The 16,278-nt window shown below is 36.4% G+C and overlaps 1 long non-coding RNA gene across 1 annotated transcript in view; it reads right to left on the bottom strand.

Annotated features, from left to right (window-relative positions):
* LOC138924679 (uncharacterized) overlaps positions 1–16,011 on the bottom strand; it is a 78,774-nt gene extending 62,763 nt beyond the window's left edge. The window contains exon 1 of the long non-coding RNA XR_011439738.1: positions 15,812–16,011. This is a non-coding gene — a long non-coding RNA (uncharacterized lncRNA). The remainder of the gene's footprint in view (positions 1–15,811) is intronic.
* Between the last annotated feature and the right edge of the window lie 267 nt (positions 16,012–16,278).

Below are 16,278 nucleotides of genomic sequence, written 5' to 3'. Positions count from 1 at the left end.
GAGTGCCAGAGGGAAAAATTACTCAGCTGGGTTGGAACCATATTCCCAAGGCAAGTGGTCCTGCCGTGGCTCTAGATAAGTGGATTATCTGCTGATTTTCATTATCTGCACCAATCTGGTACTCCCCTCTCATTCTTGCGCAGCAAGGCAATGCAGCCAATGCAGTATGAAGCTATATTTCAAATGAGAAAAAAAAGTGTCACTTTAGAGCAAGAGTCCCCAGAATGGTGGGGAGACAAACAGATGTCTCAATTTCAACTACATGTACTAAGTGACACATTTCACAAGGCAACCAGATGCTCCATTTCATCTGTGTAACAGTTATTCCCCATGAGACGGGTAAGTGGGTGAGCAAGCCCTACAACTCTGGGACTGGCGAGTGCCTCAATATGACAGCCTTGTCATAGGAAGCACAGGGTTCATAACTGGTTTTTTTTTCACGTTGACATAACCGTTTCAGCAGTTATATATCTATTTTCACAAACTACAGAAATTCAACAGAAATTTACCATGGCAGTGCATCTCAAACTTTAATATGAAGTTTTAAGACATATAAATCTCCTGGGGATCTTGGTAAAAGCTCAGATTCTGATTCTGCAGTTGTGGGATGGGGCCTGAGGTTCTGCATTTCTAACAGGCTCCCAGTTGATGCTGATGCTGCACTTTGAGTGACAAGGAACCCTGGTAAGCTCTTGCCTATTCTTCCCCAAACAGAGATTTCAAACTGAAGAACAATTAGCCTTTTTAAATGCAATGCCACTTGGGCTACTTTTCCATTTCAAGATGAGCTTAGGAAGTTTATTAAGATTTAGGAGAGTAATTGTAGTGGTGCATTTTCTTTTTATAAATTAAACTTCATATCTCTTGCTACCATAGATTCATCCAGAATGGAAAGACAAAGTGCATCAGCCTACAGTCTCTTTTGCCTCCAATCCATCCAATATACTGTCACCAACATAATCTTCCTGAAACACTGCTTTCACCATGTCACTTTTCTGCTCAAGAATTTACAGTCGTTTCCTATTTCCTATTGGATCAAGTGGAAATTCATCTGCCAGGCTTTCAAGGACTCTCATAACTTGGCCTCACTCTATTTATTCAGTCTTATTTTCTTCCGCTCCTCAGCCAGAACTCTCCCTGTCAGTCAGGCCTGCCTCCGTGTCCCTCCCCTTCCATTGCCAGATCATGCTGTGCTGAGGCTTGCCTCAATCATGCTCAGTTTCGACAGCAGAACTCATGTCTCGAACTTTTTCATCTCACAGTGATCACATATTTCTTTGAATTCCTATGGCCAAACAATTCAGCGTTTAATTTAAATTTAAAATTGCCCTGAGTAATGGGTTGAGTAGTGTCCCTCCCCCAAATTCATGTTCACCTGGAACCTCAGATGTGACCTTATTTGTACTTTACAAATAATAACGTCTTTGCAGATGTAATTAGTTAAGAGAGGTCTGGATTAGGATGGGCCCTAAATCTAGTGACTGGTGTCCTTTAAAAAAGAGATGGCATGCAGAGACACATACAGGGAAGAAGGCCATGTGAAGATGGAGGCGGGCTTAGGAGTGATGTTGCCACAAGCCAAGGAAGACCAGGAACTACCCTGGAAGAGGCAAGGAAGGATATGCCCCTAGAAACTTTGGAGGGAGAAGGGCCCTGTGAACACATTGATTTCAGTCTTCTGCCCTCCAGAATTGTGGGAGAATAAATTTCTGTTGTTTAAGGCCATCAGATTTGTAGTAATTTATTATAGCAGCCATAGGAAACTAATACACCTTGTATTAATGTTTATTTAATGTATATATGTTAGCTTTGGCTGTTATACCCTAAGTCTCTAGAGAATAGGACCCCTGTGCTATTCTAATATTCCCTATAGTGCTTTATTACATGGGGCTAAAGAAGGAAAGTAAAAATATCAATTTTTTTTTTCATTTTTTGTTGTCATTGAAATATACATATTCTAAAGTGCAAAAATCTTAAGTGTTCAGCTTGACAATTTCTGAAAGAGTAAATACACTCATGGAATCACTACCCAGGTCCAGGTAGAGGACATTCACAGCACCCAGAAGCCTCCCAGTCAGAACCACTATTCTAACTTGAATCACCACACATTAGTTTTGTCTGTTTTCGAATTTTATATAAATAGAATCATACAGAGGCTTCTTTCTATCAACACTATGCTGTGAGATTCATTTATATTGCTGCATATAACAGTTTATACTTTTTCATTAAATGAATATGTCACCATTTATTCATTCTATTCTTGAAGTTCATTTGGGTTGATTCCATTTTTTGGCTATTATGATCGTGTTGGTATAAACATTCCTGTATTTTGGTGCACATATAAACACTGAGGTTGGGTCTATACCTAAGAGTGGATTGCTGAGTCATCGAGTTCTTCTAGGTTCTTGTGGGGGCCAGTAGTTTATTCCTTTTTATTGCTGAATGGTATGCCATTGTTATGAATATACTACAGTTGGTTGATTTGTTCACTCGTTGATGGACGTTTGAGTCGTTTCCAGTTTGAGACTATTGCAAATAAAACTGTATGAATATTTATCATTTTGTGAACATATATTTTCATTTCTCTTGGGTGTGGAATATCTAGGAGTGGAATTGCTGAATCATACAGTAAGCATGTATTTAACTTTATAAGAAACTGTCCAAATGTTTTTCAAGGTAGTTGCACCATTTTATACTCCCACCAGCAAAGTATGAGGATTTTAGTGGCTATATATCCTCACCAATGCTTGGTATTGTCCATTTTCCTGGTTTTAAATATTTGAGTGAGTGTGAAATCGTATGTCATTGTGGTTTCAATTTGAATTTTCCTAAATGACCAGTTATGTTGAGCACCTTTTTATGTGCTTATCAGCCATTTATATAGATTCTTTTGTGAAATGTCAACTCAAGTCTTTTGTCCATACATTTTATTGGATTGTTTGTCCTTTTATTGTTGATTTATAGGAGTTCTTTTATATATTCAGGATCCAGTCTTTCTCAAGTATCTATACTGCAAACTTGTGGCCTGACCTTTCATTTTCTTAGTATCTTTCAAAGAGAAAAAGTTTTTAATTTTGTTGAAGTCCAATTTAACATTTTTTTCTCTTATGATTTATGTTTTTTTTTTGTTCTATCTTAGAAATCATTACCTATTTCAAGGTTATGAAGATTTTTCTCCTATGTTTTCTTTTAGAAGATCTATAGTTGTATCTTTTACATTTATATCTGTGGTCCGTTTTGAGTTTATCTATGTGTATGGCAGAAGATAAGAGTGGATGTTCATTTTTGTATGTATGATGTGTGTATAAACACACACACAGACACATATATATATGATGTATATATATAATATATATATCTCCAGTTGTTCCAGCCACATTTGTTGAAAAAACTATCCTTTCTCTATTAAATTACTTTGGCAGCTTTGTTGAAAATCAACTGACTCTGCATGTGTGGGTCTGTTTCTAGAGTCTCTGTTCTCTTCCACTGATCTGTTTGTCTATTCTCACATGGTACCACATTCTCTTTATTACTATAGTTTTATAGGAAGTCTTGAAATCAGGTAGTGTAAGTCCTTCTTTTTCAAGATAATTTTAGTTGTCTTATCCTGTGTTTCCACATGAATTTTAGAATCAGCTTGTTAATTTCTATAAAAAAGCTTGTTGGGATTTTGGTTGGGATTGCATTGAATTATATAGATAAATTTGCATAAAATTGACATCTTAACAGTATGTCTTCCATTCTACAGAACATGATAAACTCACTTAGATTTTTAAAAAATTAAAAAAAATTTCACTTTGCAATGTTTTGACGTTTACAGTGTAAAGATATTGCATATTTAAATTTATTCCTAAGCATTTTATGTTTTTGGATGTTACCACTAAGCAATATTGTTTGTTAAATTTCATCTTTTAATTATCTGTTGCTCATATAGAAATACAATTGATTTTTGTATATTGATATTGTGTCTTGAGACCTTCCTAAGTTCACTTGTTAGTTCTAAGGGTATATAGATTTCTTAAGATTTTCTTTATTTTATTTTATTTTTTAAAGATTGACACCTGAGCTAACAACTGTTGCCAATATTTTTTTTTTCTGCTTTTTCTTCCGCCAATCCCCCCCAGTACATAGTTGTATATTTTAGTTGTGGATTGCTCTAGTTGTGGCATGTGGGACACCACCTCAGTGTGGCCTGACAAGCAGTGCCATGTCTGCGCCCAGGATCCGAACCAGTGAAACGCCGGGCTGCCTAAGTGGAGTGTGCGAACTTAACCACTCGGCCACGGGGCCGGCCCCAAGATTTTCTGTGTATGTTAGAAACTTGTCTGATGATACACACAGCTTTCTTTTCTTTCTTTGCAAACTTTATGTTTTTTATTTCCTTTGCTTGCTTTATTTCTCAATCTAGAACCTCCTAATTTAGGAATAGAAGTGGTGAGAGCAGGTATCATTGCTTTTGTTTTTTTATTTTAGAGGGAAAGCATTCATTTTTTTTTTACCATTAAATGTGAACGGGTGTTAATTTTTGTCAAATGATTTTTTTCTGCATCTATTGAGGTGATCATATAACTTTTATTTTTTTGTTTTTTTTTTATTTTCAAAGATTGGCACCTGAGCTAACAACTGTTGCCAATCTTCTTCTTTTTTTTATTCTTCTCCCCAAAGCCCCCCAGTACACAATTGTAGACTCTAGTTGTGAGCGCCTCTGGTTGTGCTACATGGGACGCTTCTCAGCATGGCCTGATGAGCAGTGCCATGTCTGATCCCCAGGATCCGAACCAGCGAAACCCAAGGCCGCTGAAGTGGAACGTGCGAACCTAACCACTCAGCTACAGGGCCGGCCCGTCTTATAACTTTTTAATTCTAGTATTGTAGCAAATTACATTGATTGATTAACTAACCTTGCATTATTGGGATCAACTTCATTGGTCAAGCTTTATTTTATTTTTTATATATTGCTGGATTTGATTTGCAACTGTGTTATTGAGGTATTTTGTACTTATGATCTTGAGATATATTGACTTTGTTGTAATGCTTTTGTCAGGTTTGGCATCAGTATACTGAGCTCATAAAATGTATTGAGAATGTTCGTTCCTCTTATATTTTCTAAAAGAGCTGGTCTAAGTTCAGTATTATTTCTTCCTCAAATGGTTGATAGAGTTCACCACTGAAGCCATATGGGCCTTGAGTTTTCTTTGTTGGAAAGTTTTAAAAGACAACTTTAGGGGCCAGCCCAGTGGCACAGCAGTTAAGTTCACACATTCCACTTCTTGGTGGCCTGAGGTTCACTGGTTCAGATCCCAGGTGTGGACATGGCACCGCTTGGCAAGCCATACTGTGGTAGATGTCCCACATATAAAGTAGAGGAAGATGGGCACGGATGTTAGCTCAGGGCCAGTCTTCCTCAGCAAAAAGAGGAGGACTGGTAGTAGTTAGCTCAGGGCTAATCTTCCTCAAAAAAAAAAAAAAAAACAAAACCCAAAACTTTAATTTTTTAAATAAACATTAGGCTATTCAGATTTTATATTTGTTCTTGGTTGATTTTAGAAACTTGTGTTTCTCAAAGAGTTTGTACATTTCATTTAGGTTGTCAAATTTATTAGCAGAGTATTATTCATAATATTATCCGTAGTGTTTGCAGGATGGTGTAGTAAAGTGCCTGATTTTATTCCTTATAATGATAATTTGTGTGTGTGTGTGTCTATGAGTCTTCCTAGAGGTTTATCATTTTCGTTAAATCTACAATGGGTAAAGTGGTAGGAAATTTCAAGTGAGATCTGGAAACTCTAAAAAGGAACCAAATGAAAATCCTATGACTCACAAATAAAATCTTGGAAGTAAAAAAATGCAAAAATCACTGCATGGGATTAACAGCAGGTTAGACCCACCAGAAGATGGTTCAATAGAAATTATTCAAACTAAAGCACACAGAGAAAAAGTATTGAAAACACAGAAAAGAATAAAGAGAACTTCAGTGACCTGGGGGATATTATCAAGCAATCTATTATGTGTATAATTAGAACTTAAAAAGAGAAAAAAGAGAGAATGGGTCAGAAAAAAATATTGGCCCACAGTTTTTCCCAATTTGATTAAAAAAACTCAACCCACATATCAAGAAAATTCAGTAATGAAAGTTACAGAAAAAAATCTGAAAACAGTGTGAGAGAAAAAGACATTCTACATGTAGGGAATGTTAATAAGAGTGATGGCTGACTTCTCTTCAGAAACAATAGAAACCAGACAGCAATGAAGTGGCATCTTTACAGTGCTGAAAGAAAACATCAACCTAGAATTCTATATCCAATGGAAATATATTTCAAAAATGAAGGAGAAATAAAGACATTTTCAGATAAATTAAAACTGAGAAAATTTGTCACCAGTAGATCCACACGTAAGAAGTGCCAAAGGAAGTGCCGAAAGGAAGTAGTGACATAGTAGAAATTTAAATCTACAAGAAGGAGGGAAGATTTCCAGAATCTTGGTGGTGAGGCTCTAGGAGCAGCAAAGTCCAGCCAAATAGCTGAAAGTGTCCCTGGTGGCTATGCCAAGAATAGAGTCCTCAGCAGATTTTTCCTGTGGCAGAATCCCAGTAGTGCTTTGTCTCAGTTGTTTCTTTCACGAGCCAGACTCTCCAGCATTCATATTCATTCTTTGAGTTTCCTGGTAAATCTCCAATGAATTCCTTTTCCGTTGACTATAACCAAGAACTGGGACTAGCATCCACTATGTGGTTAAAAAAGAGATAATGCGTTATGAGGATTTAAAGGGGTCATACATTTAAAGTGCTTAGCATCTGCCTGGCACATGTTCAACGCTCAATTTATATTAGTATGATCATCACTATCATTCATTTAACAAATGCTTTTTGAGTACCTACTATGTGCCAGGCACTGTTCTACGTGCCTTGCATTGACCAGTGAACTAAACAAGATCTCTGCCTTTATGGAGTTTACATTCTAATAGGCAGACATGAACAATAAAGTTTAAACATAATATGTGAGTAAATTAACTAATGTATTAAAAGGTGATAAGCTTTATAGGAAAGAGAGAAAGTAGAGTAGGGAAAGAAGGATCAGAAATACCATATTGCATTGCACTATGTTCTGAGAAATGTGTCGTTAGGTGATTTTTATCGTTGTGCGAACATCATAGAGCATACTTACACAAACCTGGATGGTATAGCCTACTACACATGTAGGCTATGTGGTACTAATCTTACGGGACCACCATCGTATATGTGACCTGTTGTTGACCGAAATGTTATTATGTGGTGCCTGACTGTATTACATAGCATGGTCAAGGTCTGCCTTATTGAGAAGGTATTCGAGCAAAGACTTGAAGTAAATGAGTGAGCTGATCATGCAGATATCCAGGGAAAAGAATTTATGGCAGAGGAAACAGTTGATGCAAATGCCCTAAGGCAGGAGGTGTGGAAGGCAGGAACAGTAAGGCAGGAGTATGGACAGAGTAGAGTAAGTGAGGGAGAGAGTAGTAGGAAATGAAGTTATTGTTACTCCACATCTCTCTAGCATGACCCTATGTACATATGTTGTCCTTTGGGTTGTTTTTTTCTGGGTCGATTGAACAAATATTTCTCTCCTCTACTATATTGGAAATCATAGGACAAGGACTGTATATTTTATTTCTTTTGTGCCATTAGTGTCCTTAAATACACACTAAGCATGAACCAAATAGTGCTTGTTCAATAAATAAATGAATATACAAATGCCGCTGCTTCAGTTCTCCCATTCATGTTTTGCATGTAGACAAGATTTACTTGCTCAGTCTGCCTAGACTATAAGCTGTGTGACATCAGATCCTATGGCAGTCTTGTTGGCTGATACTTTCCCAGAGTCTGTCATGGTGCCTAGCATATGGAGGTGCCCAATAAATGTATGTGGAATGAATGACTGAAGCCATAATTTCCTGATCAAAGGATTATATTTATAATATATAACATATGTATATGGAATTTTAAAAAGTCAATTTCAATTGTTAAGTGGACTTCACGTTCTATTAATCAAGAGTAGAGCATTAGCAGGAACATGACTCCATTCTCTTCAGGTCCCCAGACCCTTCACCACTTCCATTAATAGACTGCCACCACCTTAATAACCCCCACTTCAGTGTGATGATATGTGGATGAGCAGCTATGAAGACCTGCCCCCACCTGTACACTTGACAACGAGGGGATTAAAACACAGTGATTGTAGATGGTGTAGTCATTTTTTCATAATAATACAACTTTCTTTTTAGGACAGAGGTGTGTTTATTACCGCACAAGATAGACCTTCTCCCTGAGAAATAGTATTAGTGCCCAGAGTCTATTGATTTTCTTACTTTGTAAATTGCTTGTTCATATCTTCAGTTCTGACTGCCACTTTACTCATTCATAGCTCATTCACATCCTGGTGAAATGTTTCAAGAGCTTCCTTATTGCCCTTCTGTTAATTCCTTGATTCATTCATATAGTAAATCTACATTGAATGCCATTATGTACCAGGTACTGTTCTAGACACTCAGGAGATAGCTGTGAAGAAAACAGACAAAATGTCTCCCTCATTAAAAAGCTTATGCTACAGTGGTGCAGGGGAGGCAATAAAAAAAAAAACAAGGAAATTCATAATATGTTAGAAAGTAATGAGCAGTATGGGGAAAAATAAAGAAGGGCAAGGTGGAGAAGGAGTGTCAGAGGACAAGGGTTGCCTTTGATTTATGTCCAGTGAAATCTTCATTGATAGGATTGGTTTTGAGCAGAGCCCGGAAAAGATGTGAGGGAATGAGTTGTGTATGTATTTGGGGCAATAGCAGAGGTAGGGGCAGGCTTGGCATGTTCATTGTTCAGCTCTTCCTTCCAAAGTAAGCAGGCTAAGTTTACTGGAGTGGAGTGAATGAGAGGTGACAGAAGAGAGGACCTACACTTTTGTTCTGAGCAAGATGGGACACTGTTTATCAAATAATGGTATAATGTCAGGCTCTAGGTGCTATATAAATGTAAACTCATTTAATCCTGATAACAAACCTATGAGGCAGGTATTATTGTTGTCATCCCTATTTTACTCAGCAAATAATTAATGATTGGGTTTGAATTTGAGAATTTCTCAAAATTTATAGGTAATGGATTTCACATAGTCAACTTTAAGAGAAGTATGTCCGAGGAAAAGAAATGCAATTTAACAAAGCAGAATGGATTAAAATGATTATGATTTGGATCTAATGAAGTGTTTACTTTCAGTTATCAGATACCTCATCTAGAGCTGTGTTTATAACATATCTGTAGCAGGTGCTACAGAGAGGGAAATTCTCTTAACCATAAGATATATTTTTGGTGGATGGAGCTGACATGAATTTTTAAAAATAAATTTGTTTTGCAAATTTAGTCTTCAAGAATACTAATTTATTCCACTGATGGAGATGTACCTTTATAGAATATAAGTCATAATAAAATGAAGGAAAGAAGAAAGCTCAATTCAACAAATATTTTTGAGCATTTCCTATGAACAAGGACTGTACTAGGGGCTGGAAGTATAAAGAAGAATAAACATCGTCTCTGTCATAGGAAAGCTGGCGGGAAAGACACAGTATGAAGAGGTTATCTCTGCCTGACAGAAGTAGATGGCATAATTGGAGAACAGGGGAAGAGGTGAGAGAAGCCTACATGGGAGTTCAGGAAAGGATAGTAAGTAAGTAAGTAATTTTGACTGAGCTAAGTTCTAAAGGACGAGTAAGAGTCACTCAGGTAAGGAAGGAGGGCAGGATGTTGCAGGAAGAGGAAACAAAAAGAACCAAGCTATGCTCCAGAGTCATGTCTGTTTGGAATTATCTGTGTTCGGTTTTACTAAAAGCTGAAAGGCAAGGAGCTAGATGATGGATGAGGAGGATGGAGAAATAAATGAAGCTCACATCTTAGAGATTCTTATATCTCATGCTAAAGAGTTAGGTCTTGGGCATGTCCCATACACATTGCTAAGTAATGATAAAAACATATGGTAAAAGTATATGCTAAGGACGTGATCAAAACAATGTGGCAGACTGGAGTGGAAATCAGTGCAATAGAGAGACCAGAACAGATCCATGTATCATCTGTAGAAATTTAGGTTATAATAAAGATGGTATTTCAAATCCATAGGGGAGTGCAATAAATAGTGTTAAGAAAATTAGTTATTGATTCGGAAAAAAGGAGAAGTAGACTATTACCTTAACCATCCATAAAATAAACTTCAAATGAATTAAGCAGCTGAATATAAAAGAAATTTAAGTATTTGGAGACCCTGTGGGAGCACATTTAAAAATAATTAGAGGTGGAAAAGGCCTCCTTAACAAGACATAGATACCAGAAGCCATAGAAGAAAAAGTTCGATGGACATAACCTCATATAAGTTAAAAATTATCTCTGCACAATGACAGGCATGGTAAAATTAAAAGATGAGTTACATACAGAGAAAACTATTTGCAGCATATTTAATGGATGACTGATTATTGTGTAGAATGTTTTCAGAGCTTCTATAAATCATTCAAAAATAGAAATATGAGTGGAGGTTATAAATAGGCAATTTATAGGGGAAATATAAAAGGCCAATAAGCACATAAAAAGATGCTCATCAACACTGAATTAGGTAAATATGAATAAAATGTAAATAATAGAAAATTTTGATGGGGATATTGAGAAACAGCCACTTTCATACGTGGTCGGTGGTAGTGTAAATTTTTGGAAGGCAGTTTGGCATTGATCTGTCCAAATAAAGAATTCACTCTGGTGAGCATTCATCCCAGCAGCCGCCTGGCCTGTGATTTCTCTTTGGGAATCAAAGCACTTCCAGGTAAGTTGGCTCCACCTACAGCTTCAGAGGAGTGACATATGACGTAAGCCAGTCAGGACATTCTCTTTCTCTGGTCACAGTGATTGATGGTGCAGGAGTGGACATATGACCTAAGCTAATCAAGTCAGACCCAGCCCTGGTTGTCTAGTGGTGAAGATTTGGTGCTCTCATTGCCATGGCTTGGGTTTGTTTCCCGGTTAGGGAACCACACCACCCATCTGTCGGTTTTCATGCAGTGGTGGCTGCGTATTGCTGTGATGCTGAAAGCTATGCTACTGGTATTTCAAATACCAACAGGGTCACCCATGGTGGACAGGTTTCAGCAGAGCTTCCAGACTAAGATTGACTAGGAAGAAGGACCTGGCCACCCACTTTTGAAAAAATTGGCCATGAAAACCCTAGAAATAGCAGGAGAGAATTGTTCCATATAGTGCTGGAAGGTGAGAGGATGGTGCACAAAGACCAGGCAGGGTTCAGCTCTCCTGTGCACAGGGTCTCTAGAAGTCAGAATTGGCACTAACGACAAAAAACAAATCAGAGAGAAGCTCAGCACTTTTTCTCAGAATTCAGGGCCAAAGCACTCTTTTACTCATTTACTCTGGATGTAAATGGAGAAACATGTTGCCCCAGAAGCTGTTGACAGCTAACTGAGATCATGGGATGATTTATCCTTAGGAGGATGTGAATATTAGGGAAGGCAAGAGAGAAAGATGGGAAGAAATGGGATCCACTAGATTAAGCCTTTCCTAAGCAAATTCTTTCCCTGGAATTTGAGTTAAATCAGCAGATAATTTCCCTCTTCACATATTGGTCTGGATTGAATTTTCTATCACTTGCAGACTAAGGATTCCTAATTGATATATACACATATTGCTTTAACGGAGCAGTTTGATTTCTATGAACTGACTGTAAAGAAAAACTTGGACATACGCACAAGAGTGTTTATTGCCGCATTGTTTGTATTAAGTGAAAAATTGTAAACAACCTAAATATCAATTGAAAATTCATTAAATAAATTATCATAGATAATTTAACATAGATAATGCAACATCATAAACCATTAAAGAGAACAAAGTAGACCTCTACTTATTTTTAATATACACATGTTATATGTGTATATAAGCACACATATGTAGATTTAATAAACAGAAAGGGAACTGAATGTGTGCCCACCAAATATTGACGTTAGTCATCTCTAGGGAGAAGAATGAGAGTTGGGGGAGACTTTCATTGTTTACTCTGTATATTCTGTATTACATATTATCCAAGTAATATTAACTTATTACCCAGTATTAACTTATTACTCAGATAATTATATGTTTTTCCTTTAAAAATAGAATACTGTGTTTAAAAGATGTTATGCCTTTATCCTGTAGGCTAGTGATTCTTCAACTTTAGTCTGCATAAGGATCATCCATATTTCTTAAAAGTGAAGTTTCCTGAGCCCTATCCTCAGTAAATTTGAATTGGTGGAGCTTAGCTTGAATAACACGGCTTGAAGTTTTCAGAGCACAACTAAATGTTCATTTAGATGCCATGCTGTGTGGAGGAGGAATTTGAGTGGGACATAGATAAGTTGGGAGACAAATTAGGCGATTGTAGTGGTTTAGGTGAAAGATGAAGGTTTGAATAAGTATAATACTAGTGGAAAATGAGATTATCCAGCTAAAGAACTTATAACATTATCTGGTACATAGTAGGCACTCAATAAATGTTAGTCTTCACCTAACCACATGCATAAGAATGAAATTGGACCCCTATCTTACTTATACCACTCACAAAGTTAGCTCAAAATGAATTCGAGACTTAAACATAAGATCTGAAACTGTAAAACTCCCAGAAGAAAACATAGAGAAAAACCTAGTTGACATTGGTCTTGGCAGCGATTTCCTGGATCTGACACCAAAAGCACAAGTAACAAAAGCAAAAATAAATAAGTGGGATGCTGTCAAACTAAAAGGCTTCTGCACAGCAAAAAAAAAGGGAACCCTTGTGCACTGTAGATGGGAATGTAAATTGGTGCAGCCACTATGGGAAACAGTATGGAGTTTCCTCAAAAAACTAAAAATAAAACTACTGTATGATCCGGCAATCCCACTTGTGGGTATATATCCAAAGGGAATGGAAATAGGATATCAAAGAAATATCTGCACCCCCCATGTTCATTGCAGCATTATTCACAATAGCCAAGATACGGAAACAACCTAAGTATCTGTCAACAGATAAATGGATGAAGAAGATATAGTATATATATATATATATATATATATATACAATGACATATTATTCAACTAGAGAAAGAAGGAAAGCCTGCCATTTGCAACAACTTGGATAAAACTCGAGGGCATTATACTAAGTGAGATAAGTCAGACAGAGAAAGACAAATACTATATGATATCGCTTATATGTACAATCTAAAAAAGCTGAACGCAGAGAAACAGAGTAGAGTGGTGGTTAACAAGGGCTAGAAGTTGGGAGAAATGGGGAGATTTGGTCAAAGGGTATAAACTTCCAGTTATAAGATTAGCGAGTTCTGGAGTTCTAATGTACAGCATGGAGATTATAGCTAATAATACTGTATTAAATACTTAAAAGTTGCTAAGAGAATAGATCTTAAGTATTCTCACCACAAAAAAGATGGTAATTGTGTGATGAGATGGAGGTGTTAGCTAATGATACAGTGGTAATCGTTATATATGTGTATAAAAAGGTATAAAATCAAGTGTATGTAAGTGTATCAAATCAATATGTTATACACCTTAAACTTGTGCAGTGTTGTATGTCAATTATATCTCAATAAAGCTGGAAAAAAACAAAATTTGCATGTAAAATGTAAATGTTATAAGCAATAAATTTTGCTTTCAAATCCCTCTCTCCCCAAAATTAGCCTCCACTATTAGCACTGTTACTACGACTACTTCCATTTCTACTACCATGAAGGATTCCAAAAACATTGGAAAATAAAATTTAGCAAGTAAGTAAGAACATAGGAGATTTTAATAAGATAATTAAGTAGACATAATTAAAATGCCTATTAATATCAATGTTAATGTTCTTATGTTTTGTATCTGAACTTACATTTGTGTAAAATTTTATACCATGAAAATAAAGAACATTTTTTCAAATGCCCATGAATTGGTGTCAAAAAGTGACAAGGACAATCATAATAAACTAAAAAAATAAAAATTATACAAGCAACATTTTTTGATCACAATATAGAAAAACTAGAAATTAACAAACAACGCCAGAAAACAAAAGCCTTAACAGTTCAGATACTGTTTTATAAACAACTTGACTCAAAAACAAGATATAAATCAAAATTGCAGAACATCCAGAAAATGATAATGAAAACTTTGTGTATTAGAAGCTATGGGGTATAGCTCATCAGTACATAAAAGAGATACAGCCTTAAATACCGATATAGAAAACAGAGTGTACCAAAATTGAATTAAGCATTCAACTCAAGAAGTGTGAAAAGGACAGCAAAATAAATGAAAAGAAAGTGCACAGAAAAATTAATGAAGACACAAGAATAAATGAATGAGTTAGGAAATAGAAAAGTAGCAGAATTAATAAATAAAATCAAAAGCTTATTCTTTGAAATAACCGATAAATCACATAAACTAAAAGCTAGTTGAACCAAGAAAAAAGTGAAAATATGAATAATGATTAAAGGGCAAATAACCACAAAAGCAAAGGGAATTAAAAGGCAAGAGACTACTTTGCTCACATCTCTGAAAACAAACTGGAAATTGTGATAAAAAGGACAAATTTCTAGGAAAATTTAATTTATTTTTCATAACTCCCAGAAAACATTGAAACTCTAACAGATCAGTTTTCGTGGAAGAAGACAAAAAGTTTTCAAAGAGCGCTTGGAAAAACGTCCAGTAAAGTCTACTTCATCTTGAAAATGCTGAAAATTCCAAAACTATTTAAACTGCGTCAGCTCGTGGAAGAACAAGTATAACACTGTGTAACAAATTCTGGCAAAGAATGCACAAAACGAAAACTTTGGATCAAATCTATTGAGGCAAAATCCTAAATATCAGCAAGGAGTGTTTCACAGCACATTAAAGTAATGAGATAACATGATCAAGTGGAGTTTATTCCAGGAATGCAAAACGTGGTTCAATAGGAGGAGAAAATCACATGACCACCTTCACCTATGCTGAAAAGGCATTTGACAAAATTCAACATCCATTCTTGGTATGGAAATTCAACATCCTTTCTCAAAAATGGAAAATAAAAACAGAAAGTCCAGAAATAGATTCAAGTATACAATGATAATAGTGTGTGCTAAAGGTGGCATCTCAAATCAGAGAGGAATAACAAATGGAGTTGAATGCACTGGGACAGTGGTACATGAGTCTTTATAGATATTCTTTAAATTCTACGTATATGGTTTATACAAATGTCTCTGCATGATGTATTCACAATAAAATAATATACCATGGTGAGAATCCTGCTTTAGCAGGCTAATGGGCCTTTTGGCCGTTACACCGCTTCCTGCATCTATGACTATATGAGCTTGTCATCAAGGTCACAAGAATAAGTATGAAAAACACAGGAAATACAGTAGAAAAATAGACAAGACACACAAATAGGCAACTCATAAAAGAGAAAATATGAATGACTATTAAGTGTATAAAGAAATGTTTGGCCTTACCATTAATCAGAGAAATTAAAACTATAAAGGAATACAGGCTTATACCTATCTGCTTGGCCAACCTTAGGAAGTGGAAAAATACCAAGTGCTGATGGAGGATGCGAGGGCAGGGACACTGTCTGTCTGTTCATTTTTAATATCCAGTATAATAGATTTTTTGCAGTCATAGATGCCAGTTTGATCACACTTCCCTGTACCTGTGTGCTTGAGTGGTCCCCTTCCACACTAACTCTAGATGTGGCCGTATGACTTGCTTTGGCTGCTTTGAAAATAGTAAATGTGATTCAGTTAGAGAGTTGTAAAGTGTTTGTGCTTTGGGGCTTACCTTCTCTTGCTGTTCTTTGGACCCTGAGATGGCTGTGTGAAGAAGCCCAGGCTAGCCTCCTGGATAATGAGAGACCCCATGGAGCAGGGATGAACTGTCCCAGCCAAGGCTCCAGTGATGTGAGAGAGCCAGCCCCCAGCTTTCCTGGCAGAGCATGGGAGAGCCCAGCAGAGACACCTATGACTGGCAGAAAACTGCTCAGCTGAACCCAGCATAAAATGCTTGCATAATTGACTTGCATAATTATGAACTAAACAAATGGCCATTTTTAAGTCACTAAGTTTTGGAGTAGTTTGCTATGCAAAAAAGCTGACTGCTATACCAGCTTATAGTACTTGGAAAACAAAAGGGGTGATGAAATAATTTGTTGAATAAATGAATGAAAACATCTTTCAAGGATATATGCATGTCTAAAATTATGCTTAGCACATTAGAATGCGGCTTGGTGGGGCAAGAGAGCATGGAAA

The sequence above is a fragment of the Equus caballus genome, chromosome 6 (assembly GCF_041296265.1).
Source record: "Equus caballus isolate H_3958 breed thoroughbred chromosome 6, TB-T2T, whole genome shotgun sequence".
Classification (NCBI taxonomy): domain Eukaryota; kingdom Metazoa; phylum Chordata; class Mammalia; order Perissodactyla; family Equidae; genus Equus; species Equus caballus.
This window is presented reverse-complemented; position numbering and strand designations above follow the sequence as displayed.